The sequence below is a fragment of the Natrix helvetica genome, assembly GCF_964273705.1.
Source record: "Natrix helvetica genome assembly, chromosome: 9".
In the NCBI taxonomy this organism is placed as follows: domain Eukaryota; kingdom Metazoa; phylum Chordata; class Lepidosauria; order Squamata; family Natricidae; genus Natrix; species Natrix helvetica.
This window is the reverse complement of record NC_138560.1, coordinates 11,615,479-11,632,496: the sequence shown is the minus strand read 5'-3', so window position 1 is coordinate 11,632,496 and position 17,018 is coordinate 11,615,479. Positions and strand designations below refer to the sequence as shown.

General features: G+C 43.4%; 1 long non-coding RNA gene across 1 annotated transcript in view; it reads left to right on the top strand.

Annotated features, from left to right (window-relative positions):
- The first annotated feature begins 559 nt into the window (after positions 1–559).
- LOC309397091 overlaps positions 560–17,018 on the top strand; it is a 53,204-nt gene continuing 36,745 nt past the window's right edge. Inside the window, exon 1 of the long non-coding RNA XR_014176206.1 lies at positions 560–593. This is a non-coding gene — a long non-coding RNA (uncharacterized lncRNA). The remainder of the gene's footprint in view (positions 594–17,018) is intronic.

Genomic DNA, 17,018 nt, shown 5'->3' with positions numbered 1-17,018 from the left:
CCTGCGGTGCCTCTGGCAACGAAAACAGAGCGAGGAAGTGCTGTGCGCAGTCCTCCTGAGCTCTGTTTTCACTGGCAGTCTTGCAGGAAGCTGTCGCAGCCGAAAATGGAGCTTGGGACCTTGTTTTCGCTGGCAGCTTGTTTTCACTCCCCCACCACAAGAGCCCTGATATGAATGATGTTGAGATGGCCATGCCCACCCTGGCCACACCCACCCAAGGCCCCCCAAGGTCAAACACAACCCTGATGTGGTCCTCAATGAAATTGAGTTTGACACCCATGCCCTAGACCAAACTGGCATAACCGTAGCGTCATAAGTGAACGTTATGATGCTACGATTCATTTTAAAACCTACTTTCAACCAACTGAATAATCTGGCTGCAGCAGAACTCATTCTAAAAGTTCAGTCCAGGATTCATGCAGTTCCCAAGTATTGGTACTTGGTACTCAAAACACTTCCCAAAAGGTTACTAATAAGTCATATCAATGAACTGCAATGGATGTTGATTATGACTCAGTTCAATCAAACTGAAATTTTTGCTCTTTTTTCATCTAGGTGATTTTTTGAAATGAAACTTCCCAGCACATCAAAAGGTATGTGAAACAGCTGGCCTTAATATGATTGTGTGCTAGAGTTATGAAGGTTAACCTGATTGTGTGCTGGAGTTGTGAAGCTGATTTAAATAGCAATAGCATTTAGATTTATATACTGCTTTACAGTGTTTTCCAGCCCTCTCTAAGCGGTTTACAGAGTTAGCATGTTGCCCCCAACAATCTGGGCCCTCATTTTACCCACCTCGGAAGGATGGAAGGCTGAGTCAACCTTGAGCCTGGCGAGATTCGAACTGCCAAATTGCAGGCAGCCGGCAGGCAGCAGAAATAGCCTGCAGTACTGCACTCTAACCACTGTGCCACAGGAACTAAGACAGATTTTTATATAGCAGAAAATTTCAGGAAATACCCGTAGGGTCAATTTTCTCGTAGGGATCTAGTGATGTTCCAGAAAATGAACTCAGATGAATATATAATGGGAAAACAAAATAATATTTCCTTACATGATTGGAGTTTTCAATATCAAATAAATGGACAACTGGAGTGGCTTTGATGATTTCTGACATGGAAATAATATATGTATAATTTCCATGTCAGAAATCATCAAAGCCACTCTGCTTGTCCATTTGTGTATATATATATATATTTGCAGAACCTTTCTAGTTCTGTTCTGTTCTCCATCCTTTGCTATTTGTATTCTCAGAGACCTTTCATGCTTTTGAAAAAAATAAGCACTTTGAAATCCAGGGAAAAGCTATACATTCTCTGCCTCCAGCCTAAACCTCTGTGAGAACACCTATTTTATTTTATTTGCTGGGTTTAATGAAGGTCCTTCAAGGGCCTTGTCAGCTGCAAAGTTAGGTTTTTTTTTTAACTGGTTGTCATCAGCCGGGGTTAAATAGACTCAGCTGCCATATCATAGCTGGCCCTTGGTCGTTTCCCCCAACCATAAGCCTCAGTGACAGGGGAACAGATTCACAAGCAATTCCACCGTCAATGGCACTCTTTAATTGGAGATACCTGCAGCAAAGTTTTACGCTGCTAACTTTTATCACCCAGTGGAGGGAACTGAAACAGTCAGAACAGCAAGGAGAGATTGCACCAAGGAAATGGATGGCTGTTGTTTATTACAAGGAAGACGCTGGTGATCTTTGCAAGGCTGTCGGGCAGAGATGGTTTTGAACCAATCATGCTATAAAATTAAGAGAGCGGTGAAGTGGCCTAAAGGTGCAGCTCTCACCTCACCTCAATCAGGAGGCTTTGAGTTTGATCCTAGGTAGCGGCAGATAATTCTCTCTTTGGGCACAAAGAGAATGTCAGACCCAACCTCTCCCTCCTCCGGTAGTAATACTGGGAGAAACTCACTACCAAGTGAAAAAAAATTAGACTCTAGATCAGTGGTTCTCAACCAGTGGGTCGGGACCCCTTTGGGGGTCGAACGACTCTTTCACAGGGGTCGCCTAAGACCATCGGAAAACACATATTTTCGATGATCTTAGGAACCGAGACACCAATTTTATGGTTGGGGGTCACCACAACATGAGGAACTGTATTAAAGGGTCATGGCATTGGGAAGGTTGAGAACCACTGCTCTAGATTATATAGAGGTCTTTTGCAATATTTAGTGCATTGGAAGGGATACCCTTTGTCTGAAGCTACATGGGGGAAAGTTGGAATGTGAAAGCTGACAAATTAGTAAAGCAATTCCATGATAAATTTCCCGATAAGCCAAAGGGTCCCCCTAGGGGTGGGGGGGGGGAAGAGGTGGTTCGTTATGCTTATATTAACCCCCCACATTGGTGATGGCAAACCTTTTCAGCACCGAGTGCCCAAACCAGAACATGTGTGCATGTGCGCATGCCGGAATGCCAGAAACCTGAAAACCAGCTGGCCAGTGTGCACATGGCTGTTTTAGGGGCATTTTGGAGCTGTTTGCAGGCCATTTTCCAGGCCGAAAACAACAAAAAAGCACCCTGGTTTTGGCCATTTTTTTGGCCATTCTCAAGTTGTTTTCCGGTGCTCCAATGCCCACGAAGACCAGCTGGCCAGCGTGCATGTGTGTGCCAGAAATCAGAAGAGCAGCTGGCAATGGAACACATGCCCACCGAGAGGGCTCAGTGTGCCACCACTGGCATGCGTGCCATAGGTTCGCCATCACGGCCCTACATTGTTCTCTTTACAGGATACACTTTTCTTCTGAGGGGAGGCCGCCTGTCAGGCCTGCAGCGATCTTTTCTTTTGGACCTCAGGCCTGCTGCACTTTCTGTTATTCTTCTATGCATTTTCTATTGAGGGAAAATGGGAGGGGGGATTATATGGAGTTGGATGATATGTAGCCATAATACATCTGCTGCAAACTCCGCATTGGTAATAGGAAGGGCATCCAGCCAGTAAACACTCAGCTCCATTCAGTAGCCCTGACTTCACCCCGATGCAAGGGATTTTGGGGGTCATTAAAAGACAAAAGAAATGCTATGAAATTGTTGTGGCCCAGCAGGAGCCGTTGGAGTTGCCACCAGACTCCGACAGCGAGGGTCCCTCTGAGTCGGCTCAAGAGGAGGTGGGGGACCCTGGACAGGGTTCCAACGCTGAGCAGGGCGCAGAGAGGCTGGTTGGCCACCAGGGGGCGCCTGAGGCATGGAGCAGTGGTGAAAGCCAAAGGAAGGGGGCTCCTGATGTCATGCCTTGGAGCAGTGGGGAGGAGTCACAGGACAGTGAGTCAGACATCAGCAGTGAGCTATTAGATGTTCGTTACCGACGTGCTACCCGGCGTAAGGAGCAATTGAGCAATTGCAGGAGGTAATGGCTCTCAGCTTCTGATAATTAGACTCCTCTCCAGACTATAAAGGGACTGCTTGTGGACACACCCTTTGCAGGAATCAACTGATCATTGGAGTTGGAGAAGCTCTCAGATCTGTGTCGTACTTTGGCAGGCTGGATTGCTGCCAAAGGGTTTACTTGGATTGCTGCCAATCTGTTCCCTGGACCTTGGCAGGCAGGAGTGCTGCTAAGGTGATTATCTGGAGCTTGGTAGCTGGATTGCTGCCAAGGGGTGTCGCTGTAGCTGGATTGCTGCCCAGAGTGCTATCTTGACCTTGGCAGGCTGGATTGCTGCCAAGGTGGAACTTGTATGTCAATAAACATCTGGAAGAGACTTTGTGTCGGAGTGTCTTGGTATACAAAAGGAGGGGGTCAGAACAGAAATTAATAGTCCAATCCAGAATACCTTACAATATTCATTTGGGGACCCCTTTAGCTGGGATGTGCCATGTCTTGGCATGCTATGCTCCTTGCACGTATTTGCAGGGCTCCTTTTTGGTATTTCATAGACTGCACTCTGGTCATCTCTCTTTATTAGGAAGAGCTCCATTCTCTGTTTTTGTTCCCTTTACAAAATTACAATCCATCGTCTTTGCCGTTGGCTGGTGGAAATGGGGTCACGTCTTTGCTCAAAACATTCTGCATTTGTTTGTAAAATAGACATTGCTTTTAAAGGCCCATATTGCTAACATCAACATTTCTTCTTCCTGGTGCCAGTTCTTGTTTATCGGAAGGATTCAAATACTTTATTTATGCTTGAATCTTTGGTACTCTGAGACTTAAGCGTAGTTTCTTTCCTGCTTCCTGGAATTTTGTGGGTCTCCGGCAGGATGACCGTAATATTGGAGACCTAAATAGTCGATTTGGATAGGGATCTCTCTGATTGGTAACTCTTGAAGTATTGATATAAGAAAAATGTGGGGGAGGGGGGATATCAGTGTTTGAGTGATACACCAAATCACAAACTAGCAACGAATTATTTTAGATAATAGCAAGAGCACTTAGACTTATATGCTGCTTCATAGTGCTTTACAGCCCTCTCTAAGCGGTTTACAGAGTCTGCATATTTGCCCCCAACAATTTGGGTCCTCGTTTTACTCACCTCGGAAGGATGGAAGGATGAGCTCAATCTTGAGCAGGAATCACCCAAGACATGCCAATCATCTCAGTGGCTTGGAAAGCATTGTGCAAGAAGCTAGGTAAAACACAGAGGCGGGGATTTTCCAGTGGCAGCATGGAGGCTGCCTGTCATCATTAGGGGCATCATTTGCTTTAAAAGAAAAGTCTGACAGTCCCGTTTTGTTCAGAGGAGAAAGAAATGAAGCCCGAGAGTCCCCGAGGATCTCGAAGCTGTTCCCCTTGATCCAAGGCAGCCTAAGAGTTGCAGCGAGGGAGACAGCACTTCATGCAAAAACTCCAGTTAATAATTCAGCACCTTCCTGGCAACTTTCTCAGAAGATGACTTTAGGATACAGGAGTCTTACAGCTGGGAGATCAGAAGCACATCGGTTGCGCTAAGCCACTAACTGGAGAGTGACAGGACAGAGATGGGGAAACTGAACGTGTTTGAAAAATATGCCCAGGCAATTTCTCAGCTGCTACTCACCGCTAACATGGATGGGCTGATTCAGCAGAGTGAGGTAAGCCAGGACAGGGAAAGTTGTTTCATTTTTTTTAAAAAAAGTCTCAGCTAATATAAAGCCACACAATCTATTTAATGCCAAGTTGGAGGGTGAGAAAAACCAGTCTTCTGGAAATTGCTAAAGAACTCCTAGCGGTCTCGGTCGGTCGGTGTCCTTAAGCAGCAGTTATAGTTCATCTACAGTGGTACGATTCCAAATCTTTTCCTACAAGTTCTATGAGTCACCAAATGAACTGTCATAAGTCAAGGACTACACGTAAAGGTAAAGGCTCCCCTCACACATATGTGCTAGTCCTTCCTGACTCTAGGGGGCGGTGCTTATCTCCGTTTCAAAGCCGAAGAGCTAGAGCTGTCTGAAGACGTCTCCGTGGTCATGTGGCTGCCATGACTAAACACCAAAAGCACACAGAACGCTGTTACCTTCCCCCCCAAGCATGGTTCCTATTTTTCTACTTGCATTTTTATGTGCTTTTGAACTGCTAGGATGGCAGAAGCTGGGACAAGTAACGGGAGCTCATTCTGTTACGTGGTACTAGGGATTCGAACCGCCAAACTGCCGACCTTTCTGATCGACAAGCTCAGCATCTTAGCCACTGAACCACTGCGTCCCATAAGTCAAGGACTACATGTACAGGGGGCCAAAGGCAATACTTTAGAACAAAACAATGCAGAATGTTGGCAAGTGGCCTAGCAATGTACTTTGCTTGATAAAGGTGAGAGTTGTATCTTTCAGAAGGACACAACCCCATCTGAGTCCTTTGGGAGAAGGGCGGCATATAAATCCAATAAAAACAAAACAAAACAAAACAAATCTTTGCAGTATTAGGGCGGGGCCAATTTTTCTTTATTAGCTGATCCTCCTCAACTTTCCCACATACTGCATGTTACTATTGCCAAGCAAATCTTCTGTTTTGTAATTCAGAAACAGGGTACCCCTTTACAGCTCTGCTTTGAAGGAGCTCTTCACTCAAACATCTGACCAAATCAAGCACTCCTTCAAAGATCTACCAATCCTATGAAGTACTCAAAGTGCTCCACTCCGATAGATGAATCTCCCTGTTAATGAAACTTGTTATTCGGTGCTACTATGGCAAGAGCTAATAATTCAAGCCTGCAATGATTAGCCAAGTGCAATATATATATATATATATATATATATATATATATATATATATATATATATATATATATATATATATATATATATATATATATATATATATATATATATATATATATATATATATATATATATATATATATATATATATATATACATATACATATACATATACATATATATATATATATATATATTCACATGTAGTCATTTTTGTCATCTTCTCCTAATTAATGAATCTCAGCTGCTGATATGTATAACTCAGCCTTGCATTTAGTTAGACAACGAGAGGTCTTAGAATAGTGATGGCAAACCTTTTAGACACAGAGTGCCCAAACTGCACGTGCACGCATGCACAAACTGAAAGGTGCGCTTGTGTGAATGCATGCATGTGTACACATGCATGCTAAAAGTGGTATTCAGCAGGTTCTGACCAGTTCTGGAGAACCATTAGTGAAAATTTTGAGTAGTTTGGAGAACCGGCAAATACCACCTCTGGCTGGCCTCGCCCCCATTTATTCTCTGCCTCCCGAGTCCCAGCTGATTTTGTAGTAACCTTCTCCTGGTGTTGGGAAGGAATGGGGATCTTACAGTATCCTTCCCCTGCCACGCCCACCAAGCCATGCCCAAAGAACTGCTAGTAAAACAATTTGAATCCCACCACAGCACGAACATGCACCTGCATGGACATGTGTGAAAATGCACATGCACAGACATGTGCGCATGTACAGCAGAGACCCGAAGACTGGCTGCCTGGCAGGAGGTGGGGCATCCCAACACTGGCAGAGCAGCAAGAGGTAAAATATTTTTTTCTTTTGTGAGCTTCTGTTTCATTGTTTGCAGGGAAACAGAAGCTCAAGGAAGAAACACCTCGGAGATCCGACCTGGGGCGATGGCGCGCATGTCAGCAGAGAGGGCTTTGCATGCCACGGGTTCACCATCCCAGAACATCCAGACCGTTTGGGTCTTATCAGCTTCCTTTAGCAACTGAAATAAAACATTTTCTTTCCAAAACTTTGAACTTCAAACTCCAAGGAGTTTTTTAAAAAAAAAATCTGGAGGAAAAAAATTAGCCTTGATAATAGGCTAATTTTATAAGAAAGCTAAACTAAACCATAAGGACAGAGATTGCAGGAAAAATAGAAGGGCCTGTCTTGTCTTTGGTTCTCTTCCCCAAAGTAGCTGGCCAGGTACAGGTAATCCTCGACATACGACAGTTTGCTTACTGACCATCTGAAGTTACAACGGCACTGAAAATGTGACCTACTACTGTTTCAAAGGTCGAAGTCGCTTAACAACCATGTTACTCGCTTAACAACTGCAGGGATTCAATTAACAGCCATGCCAAGAAAGGTGGTAAAATAAGATATCAGAGTTTGTTGCAGAAAAATCAAATCCAGAAAGCACACACAGGATTCAGCTGGATTCATTAACTTCTTTATATGCATAATAACCGATGAAGATAAATGTACAATTCCAATAGTAGATTCTTTCAATGTGGTAGAAGTTACAAGCAGCACACAAGCAGCAGTACAGCAGAGAGGAGTTTTCAGTTCAGAGTTCAGAGCCGACAGAGTAGTTTCAGTTTCGATTCTCAGCACAGACTCAGATCTGTTTAAACTCCCGTTGACTGATTTAGTTGTTATGCCTATTCATTGGCTGACCTTGTCACCATGTCTCTCCAAGTCGTGAATATTCTAACAGAAGACCTTGGAGGTCTTCAAGTCCAAACCTTTGTCCAAACATACCATTCCAGACAAGTAGCTATCCAATGTCTTCTTAAAAACCTCCATTGTGGAGCACCCACATCTGGAGATAAGCTATTCCAATGATTAATTGTTCTCACTGTCAGGAAATTTCTCCTTCGTTCTAGGTTGGTTCTCTCCTTGATTGGTTTCCACCCATTGCTTCTTGTCTTGCCTTCTGGTGCTTTGGAGAATAGGTTTGTCAGGCATGTAGTTACGTTCTTTTTAGGATCTTTGGCCTGCCACACTTTCTAATAATTTTCTATGCTGTTTCAATAGTGTAGTAGTTGGGAGGGGGGAATAGAAAGGAGTAGGATTGTGGAATGTATGTTGTCATTCTTTTATAGAAGCTCAAGGTCATCTTTTGTCTCCGCACCTCGACACCTGACCGGAAGCAGAGGGGTGTAGATGCCAGCGTGGAAGATGATGATTGGAACATGTGATGGATTTGTGGGTGTGGGGATAGATCATGAACTTTCAACTGGGTGGAATTCCAGGATGTACATCAGAGTTGGAATTTTCCATAGAGGTGCTAACTTGCCTGTAGAATAAATTGGACTTTTAAGTATGTTTTGCATTGGACAATGATTTAATTCTGCATGGTATTTAGAACCCTAACAAGGTTGACCCAGGGGTGGGATTCAAATAATTTAACAACCGGTTCTCTGCCCTAATGATTTCTTCCAACAACTAGTTAACTAAACTGGTCAGAAAGTTAACAACCGGTTCTCTTGAAGTGATGCCCTGGCTGAATCCCATCACTGGGTTGACCCCCCCTTCTTTGTGGCAGCCCCTCAAATATTGGAACGCTGCTCTCCTGTCATCCCTGGTCCTTCTCTTCATTATACCAGACACACCCAATTCCCGCCACTGTTCTTTGAATGTTTTAGCCTTTCTCTATGTAGGATGCGGCAATTATTATACATTCGTATTTTACTTTATCAGTCTCTGAATAGTAGCTGTCTTCCAGGTAATGAAAAAAAAATGGCTGCATTGTATTGAATAGGATTATACTGAACTCACTGAATGGTGCTACATTAAATTGGGTCACGGTGGAGTCTTTGTGCTGAACTGACTTTAGAAGCTGGGGAGGGAAAATCCAAGAGAAAATCCCACCAACCTATGAGGACTTTCTTGATGGACGGTGCACTTCCTTCTTTCTATTGATTTCTTTCTTCTTTCTCCTTTGCTGCAAGCACGAGGCATTATGGGAATTCATTAGGGATGCTGGAATCAATCCGAGATTCATTGTGTCTTTTGCATGTATGACAAAGTGGAGATAAAAATGACTGCCATTGGCCATCAATACTTAAAGTCAGTTTCTCTATTCACTGCAAAAAAAAAAAAAAATCTTTGTACTGATATGAGACTATTGTCTGCACCGGATCCTGAGAACTGCATCCAAGTTTGCATTCTAACACTTTGGATGTCTTTTTTTCCTAGTCAATAAAGGAAATGAATTACTCTTTCACAGCCGTAGGAACTGTTTTAATGCTTCCGATCGAAATCCATCATTTTACATTTTAAACAAAAGCTTAGAAAGATATTATGGCTCACTCAAGAAGGAGGCCTCTTTTGAAAATCTTTTCCCCCCCTCAAGAATTGATGCATCTTTTCTCTTTACAAAACAAAGAGAAATGTTAATTATTTACCAGCAGTTAAATCATCGCTAAATAGGAATTTTAGCGAATCCGAAACGAACAGTGCAAAGACATGGTTAGGAATCTGGCCTTCTAGATTGAGTACATTCATACAGAAAGTATATCCTTTCCCCACCCCAAATTAAGGAGAAAAAGAGTTTAGCACAAATTAGCTTAGAGGAAAGACTCCAGAGGTGGTATTCTGACAGATTCTAGAGAACCGGTAGCACAAATTTTGAGTAGTTCGGAGAACTGGCAAATAGGCTGGCCCCACCCCTGCTGCCTCCCAGCTGATCTTCTTTTGTTGCCCTGCACAGGAGAACGGAGCTGGAAAGCAGGTTGCTGGGGTGGTGAGGGAATGGGGATTTTGCAGTATCCTTCCCCTGCCACGCCCACAAAGCCACAAGCCACGCTCACAGAACCGGTAGTAAAAAAATGTGAATCCCACCACTGAAAGGCTCATAGGATCTCTCTCTCTCTCTCTCTCTCTCTCTCTCTCTCTCTCTCTCTCTCTCTCTCTCTCTCTCTCTCTCTCTCTGTGTGTGTGTTTGTGTGTGTGTGTGTGTGTGTGTGTGTGCCCTTGATTCAGTGTTGACTCCTGATGAATGCCTGAACTAGACCCTGCAGTTTCCTTGGTAGCATTTTCAGAAGTGATTTGACATTGTTGTCTTCTTTTTAGGGCTGAAAGAGAGAGACTAGTCTAAGGTCATCCAACTGGCTTCATGATGCCTATGATGGGGCTGGAACTCACAGTCACCTGGTTTCTAACCTGATGCCTTAGTCTAACATTACTCAACTTGTTTCATGCCTATGATGGGCTAGAACTCACAGTCACCTGGTTTCTAGCCTGATGCCTTAGTCTAAGATTACTCAACTGGTTTCATGCCTATGATGGGCTAGAACTCACAGTCACCTGGTTTCTAGCTCAATGTTTTAGCTTCTACATGAAACGGGTTCTCTGAGAAGAGTTACCTAAAATGGTTCACGGTGAAAAAATTGCATTGTTGATGTTTTTCTTCCTTTCTTAGACTATAGAATATTTCAACCCTCTCCAAAAATTCAAGACTGATATAAAGAAGTACTACTTTATGGTATGCATAGTTAAACTGTAGAACTTGTCTTCATCCAGGTTATGGATGGCCAACAATTTAGACAAACTTAAGAGGGATTATGCCAGAGGTGGTATTATACCGGTTGGCCCCAGTTTGGGCGAACCAAAAGGATGGAAGACTGAGTCTGCTGAGATTGAGCCTGGTGAGATTTGAACTGCCAATTTGCAGTCAGCCGGCAGTCAGCAGAAGTAGCCTGCAGTACTACACTCTAACCACTGCGTCACCACAGCTCAGAAAGGTATAGATTGACCCCAGTGGGAATCATTATGTACTTGCTTGCAGTGAAAATGTGAGAACCGCATTTTAAGGGATAAGGGAGAGTTTGGCCAGTCTGCATTCTGGCAAATGTTTGTCAAATTTATCAAATCAGCAGGTGCATTTTTCTTCCCCACAAAGAACTGTGCAAAAAATCAGTTTGTTAGGAAGAAGCGACATCCCTCCCCCCGCCCCCCAAGCGATATCTCCACTACGTGAAAAAGAAGCTTTTAAAAGCAGCACGTAAATCACTTACAGAAATCTATATTTTATGTGAAATTGTATAGAAGAAAAATACAGAATATTTCCAGATAAGTCCTTTTTTTAAAAAAAGAAAAAAAAAACCTACAATGAACAATTGGAGGTGGAAAAGTGATGGAGTGGACTGAAAAAATGACAAATTGAAATGGAGGAGTTATCTATTCTAACTGCATTTGTTCATTTTAACTCATGTTTATCTAGCTGGGAAAGAAACACCCTGAATAATTTGATCTCACCAGTAGAGCCACCAACTACTTCTCATTATTTACTTTGTCTTTTCAGAACAAGGTTTTTTTTTTTTTTTTTAAAAAAAAGTAGGTTCTGACGGAGATTTTTAGAGAAATAAATGTACACCCTCTCGTTTCTTGCTAAGGTTGTTTATGCAACAGAGGGAACAACGATGAACAAACACTCGGAGGGTCGTTTTAAGCGCTCCAAAGGCTTCAGGGACCTTCAAGAGGCAGTCAAAATGACCCTCCGAGCAAACCGGAAGTCACTTCTTTCCGTGCTGTTTGTAACTGTTCCGACCTAGGCTTCCCCAGCAACACGAAACTTGTCCCGATAAACCCCTTTTATTTAATTTACAGTGAATTCCTCTCCAGCAAAATCCCGGCCCACAGTCTTTCAAGATAGTTCACCATTACCAAATTTTATCAGGCCAAGCCGATATCTTTCAGACACTGCAATACTTGGCAAGAATGCAGGAATGAACTAATTGTCTCCTGAAAACTCCACTCCCCTTTCATTCCTCTTTTATTCACTATGGGAGGGGCTATTCAACATCCTCCTGTGGCTTTACTCCTAAGTTGACCCTTGTTCCTTAGCTGTTCCCTTCGTCTGGCAATGTGCACACTGGGAACAGGCTCCAGTTGTTTGTCTGCCTCACTGATTTCTGACTCCGAAGGCAGCTGATAACTGTCAGACGGCCCTGGCCTCATCTCTGCCTCCGACACAGAGCCCTCATCAGAGCCTTCCCCAGACTCCAAGACTGGCCCATGCTCTTCCCTAACCTCCTCACTGTCCGAATCTGCTGCCAGCTTTGCCTGCCACTGGTGGGCCACGACAGTAACTTTAAATGATGACTAAACAAATGGTTATAAATCAAGGACTACATGTAATCTCTTCCCTACCATCCTGTAGATGCCATGTGGTGGGGAAAAATGTTCTTCCTCAAAGCTTTTGAGAACCATTCATTTGTTCGTTTTGATGACCATTTTGCTGTGTTTATTGTTGTCTTTGAATGGGCTGTCTTCCCTTTTAGCATAGAATGGTTTGTTTTCTCCTACTGTTACTGCTGTGTGTTTTCCCATTCTTACACTTGTTTGTTCCCACAGGAACCTGATTTCATGTGGAAGGCGCAATGTCTAAATAATCAATAGAGATAAATAAATTATCCTCACTCGGTAAATATTTGGAAGGGGAAGAAAAGGCCCTAAAATGCCCATTCACTCTCTTTTAGTGCAAGCATAAAAGATTTCAAAGAATGAGGACAGTGACATAAATTATAAGCACACCTTTTCTCTGGGAAACAAAACACAGTGTTGTCATCCTCATAAATACGGACAGGCTGCCTCTCGCTCTCTGATGGGAAAAATAAAGATCTTCTGAGCATTTTTATTAGTTTTAAGAAACAGCCAGAGGGCAGGAAGTACAGAGAAATACATTTAACCTTTCTCTTTAGCTGCCACTTGTCACTTCTTGATGTGTTTGCCGGTACTTTGGCTACCCACAACTCAGATGAATTTTTTGTATCATCAAATGTTGAATTCGGATACATCTACTGAAGAGATGTTAGACAATCTAGAGTAGGGGTGAAATGCTACTGGTTTGGGCCGGTTCGCCTGAACCAGTAGTAAGAAATGCGACTGGTTCACTCAAATCAGTAGTTCCAATGATCAGTTTCCTGCCTAAGCAGAGGGTTGTACTAGAAGACCTCCAAGGTCCCTTCTAATTATTCTGTTCTATTCTATTCTATTCTATTCTATTCTATTCTATTCTACTCTACTCTACTCTACTCTACTCTACTCCACTCTACTCTACATTCTATTCTATTCTACTCTACTCTACTCTACTCTACTCTACTCTACTCTACCCTACATTCTATTCTATTCTACTCTATTGTACTCTACATTCTATTCTATTCTATTCTATTCTATTCTACTCTACTCTACTCTACTCTACTCTACGCTACGCTACGCTACTCTACTCTACTCTACTCTACATGCTCTGCAAGGATCCAAATTAAAGCCTCCTTGGCAGATGGCAGCCTAGCCTCTCCTTGAACACCCTCAGTGAAGAGAGTCCATCACCTCTCTGAGTAATTGCTTCTACTGTCAAGCTGTTCTATCAAGCAAGGTTTTTTCCCCTCCCTTTCTAATATTCAAGTAGAATTAGCTTTCCTTATGCTACTCAGGCATGAGATAGGAGAACCCTGGACGCTTCTAGTTCATATTTCCCTCAGCTGTCTTTTCTCAAGACTGAACCACCCACGCTTCACATCAGGATAAGGGAGAAAAGAAGACATACTCTTATTCAAAACCAGGTGGTGTTTTTGACCATGAAAACCCTTCATGGAGTGCAGCCAAGTTCTTCGACTGTCACTGCCCATTGTCAGAATATTCATGAACTGGAATAGGACATGGCAACAGGTCAGCCATTGGGGACTGACAGAAATAAGGTATGGCAACAAGGTCAGCCAATGAATAGGCATAGCAACTAAGTCAGCCAATAAGGGCTGTTTAGAAACAGAAACTGTTTTTGCTGCAGAGAGCTAAGTGCCTGGGCGTGGTTTAGGCTTAGCTTAACTGCCCCGTATAGAGGAGGTTCTCTTTGTCTGTATTAAGCTCTATGCTGGAAACGAAACTAGTCGATCTGCAACGCTGAAATCTGAACTGAAAAATGAAACTGTTCTCTGCTGTTGGTATTTTATATATAGAGGTGGCATTTGCCGGTTCTCCGAACTACTCAAAATTTCCACTACCGGTTCTCCAGAACCTGTCAGAACCTGCTGGATTTCACCCCTGAAACTTGCTAATCTACACACACAAACACACACACTCCAACCCTTATTCAAAACAACCAGCATGCCTCCTTATTAAGTCAATCATCTCCCCTCTGCTCTGGCTGGGTCATCACTTTGTAAGTTCAACAGGCCAAAAAATAATGGATTCTCTTCCTTTATAGGGTCAGGCGTGTTTTTTTAGCCTGTGATATCTAGCTCTGGTAACCAGCTCACTTCTGCTCCTTAGAAACCTAAAACGGGTCAGGGGTTCAGCATTCCACAGGACTTTTTAATCAAAGAATGATTTCGCTGCCTGCCGTGTATATGTCGGAATGTGGGCAGAGGTGTCAAGGGACAGCCGCGAGAACAAATAAAGTAGACCAAGTGATACGTGGTAATTAAGTTATTCTTCATTTCCAAGATTGCTACGGAGGATGAGATTGCAACAATGAGCCCCAGGCATTTCTCTCTGATTAGTTGTCTCCATCTCGCTACCTTATGACATGCCAGATAAATATGCAGCATTCTCGATTTGTGCTTTTAAGGCGCCCATTAACTGCCAGCAGGGAAAGTGATAGATAAAAGTCTCAACATTCTCTTGCTCATTCTCTCCATCCATAAATGAAAAGAGGAAGTTCCATCATTTGTCGAGTATTCCACTCCACTGACGTTAGCACAGAAACATAGAATTTCAATAGTTAGGAAGGAACCTCTAATATTGCACTTTGCTCCATTAAGCAAGAGATTGTAAAGGTAGTTCTTGACTTAGGCCCATTTGTCAAGAGACTGTTTAAAGCTATGATGATGGTTATGATGGATGTTCAGACTTCCAACCATTCCCACAGTCACATGATTGCAATTTGGGTGCTTCCAGTTGGAGTTCTGGAGTCCGTGTAAGCTCATGGCAACTGCTTCAGTGACTCCATCCAGCCACCTCATTCTCTGCCACCCCCTTCTTCTTTTGCCCTCAGTCTTTCCCAGCATGAGGCTCTTCTCCTTCCTTCTCATTAGGTGGCCAAAGTATTTGAGTTTCATCTTCAGGATCTGGCCTTCTAAAGAGCAGTCAGGGTTGATCTCCTCTAGGACTGACCGGTTTGATGGCCTTGCAGTCCAAGGGACTCCCAGGAGTCTTCTCCAGCACCAGAGTTCAAAGGCCTCCATTCTTTGGTGCTCAGCCTTCCTTATGGTCCAACTTTCACAGCCATCCATTGCAACTGGAAAAACCATAGCCTTGACTATATGCACTTTTGTTGTTAGGGTGATATCTCTGCTTTTTAGTATGCTGTCTAGATTTGCCATAGCTTTCCTCCCCAGGAGCAAGCCTCTTTTAATTTCTTGGTTGCAGTCCCCATCTGCGGTGATCTTGGAGCCCAGGAAAATAAAATATGTCTGTAAAATCTGGAAGAATGATACAGATGGTTAAGGAATATGAACTTTATGGATTCTCACTTCTTTCAGACTTTTCTTCTTCTTATGGACATTGGCATATATGTTTCTATTGGGTTTTCATTGTGCAAATGCATCAACCTGCTATTTTTTAAAAAAAAAAGTTATAAAAGCATTTTAAATGCATGTGCCAATGTACTTGAATATTTTAAGAAATATTGCAGACCCAAACCTACAGTAAATGGTTACGTCAGGAAGTTCAACTGCAGACCAATTCGAATCTTTGATTCGAGCCCAATTATTCAGCGGATTGAATTTGAACCTGTAATTAGATTTGGGGAAGTGATTTGATTTGATGCTTCAGATTGAATCACTGAATCAGGATGATTTCATTTGGGGGGAAAAATGCTTCCCCCCTCCCCCACCCCAGTTCCTTTTTGAAATGTCGCTCTTTGAACTCTTCTGCTGGAGAAAAGGTGAGATATCCGCAGAGAGCAGAAGTTACAGTAACCATGATGAATATCTTTGTAATCTAATAGCAATGTTGCTTTTGATCTATTTTTTCCCCTGTCGGATCTGTGTCCTAGGATGGCACCTCTTTCTCTGTCAGTTTGGTAGAGCCAGTTTGGTCTAGTGCCGTGATCGTGAACCTATGGCACGCATGTCACAGTTGGCATGTGGAGCCATATTTGCCAGTACGCCAACCCTCAGCTTTGGCGCACATGTGCGTGACAGCCAGCTGATTTTCAGCCTTCTGGAAGGCCAGGGGAGTCTGTTTTCACCCTCCCCAGGCTTCAGGAATGCCTCCGGGGCCTGGGGAGGGCAAAAACTGGGGCCAACGGGCCAACCGGAAGTTCGGAAACAATCTGTTTCCGCCTTGCAGAGGGCCTCTGGGGGAGCCCATTTTCACCCTCCCCAGGCTTCAGGAAAGCCCCCGGAGCCTAGGGAGGGCAAAAACTCCCCTCTCCCCATGCAAGGGGGGGTCGCACACACATGCACAGGTGGGTGGGGCACATTCCATTGTAGGTCTGGGCTCAGGCGATAGCGCTCTCACACACACAATTTTGGCACGCCTTTACAAAAAGGTTAGCCATCACCGGTCTAATGCTTAAGGCACCAGGCTGGAAGGCAAGAGACCACGAGTTCAAATCCTGTCTAAGCCATGGAAATCAGCTGTGGATGACTTTGGGCTGGTCACTTTCTCTCAGCCCCGAACCACCTCACGGGGTTGTTTTGTGAGGAAAATAGAAGGAGGAAGGTATGTTCGCTGCCTTAAGTTAATTTAGTCACGAAATGAGCTGTTGCAGATGAGGACTACCCATAAAGCAGGGATACCAATAAAATGAATTCAGAATAAAATGAATAAAATGATTCCTATCACTGGTTATACATTGGTTTAGTCTCCTATCCTGGAAGGAAGCTTGAGCCACTAACGGTTTTAACCCAGTTTCTAATTAGGACATCCAGACAAGTGTGAGCAAGTCA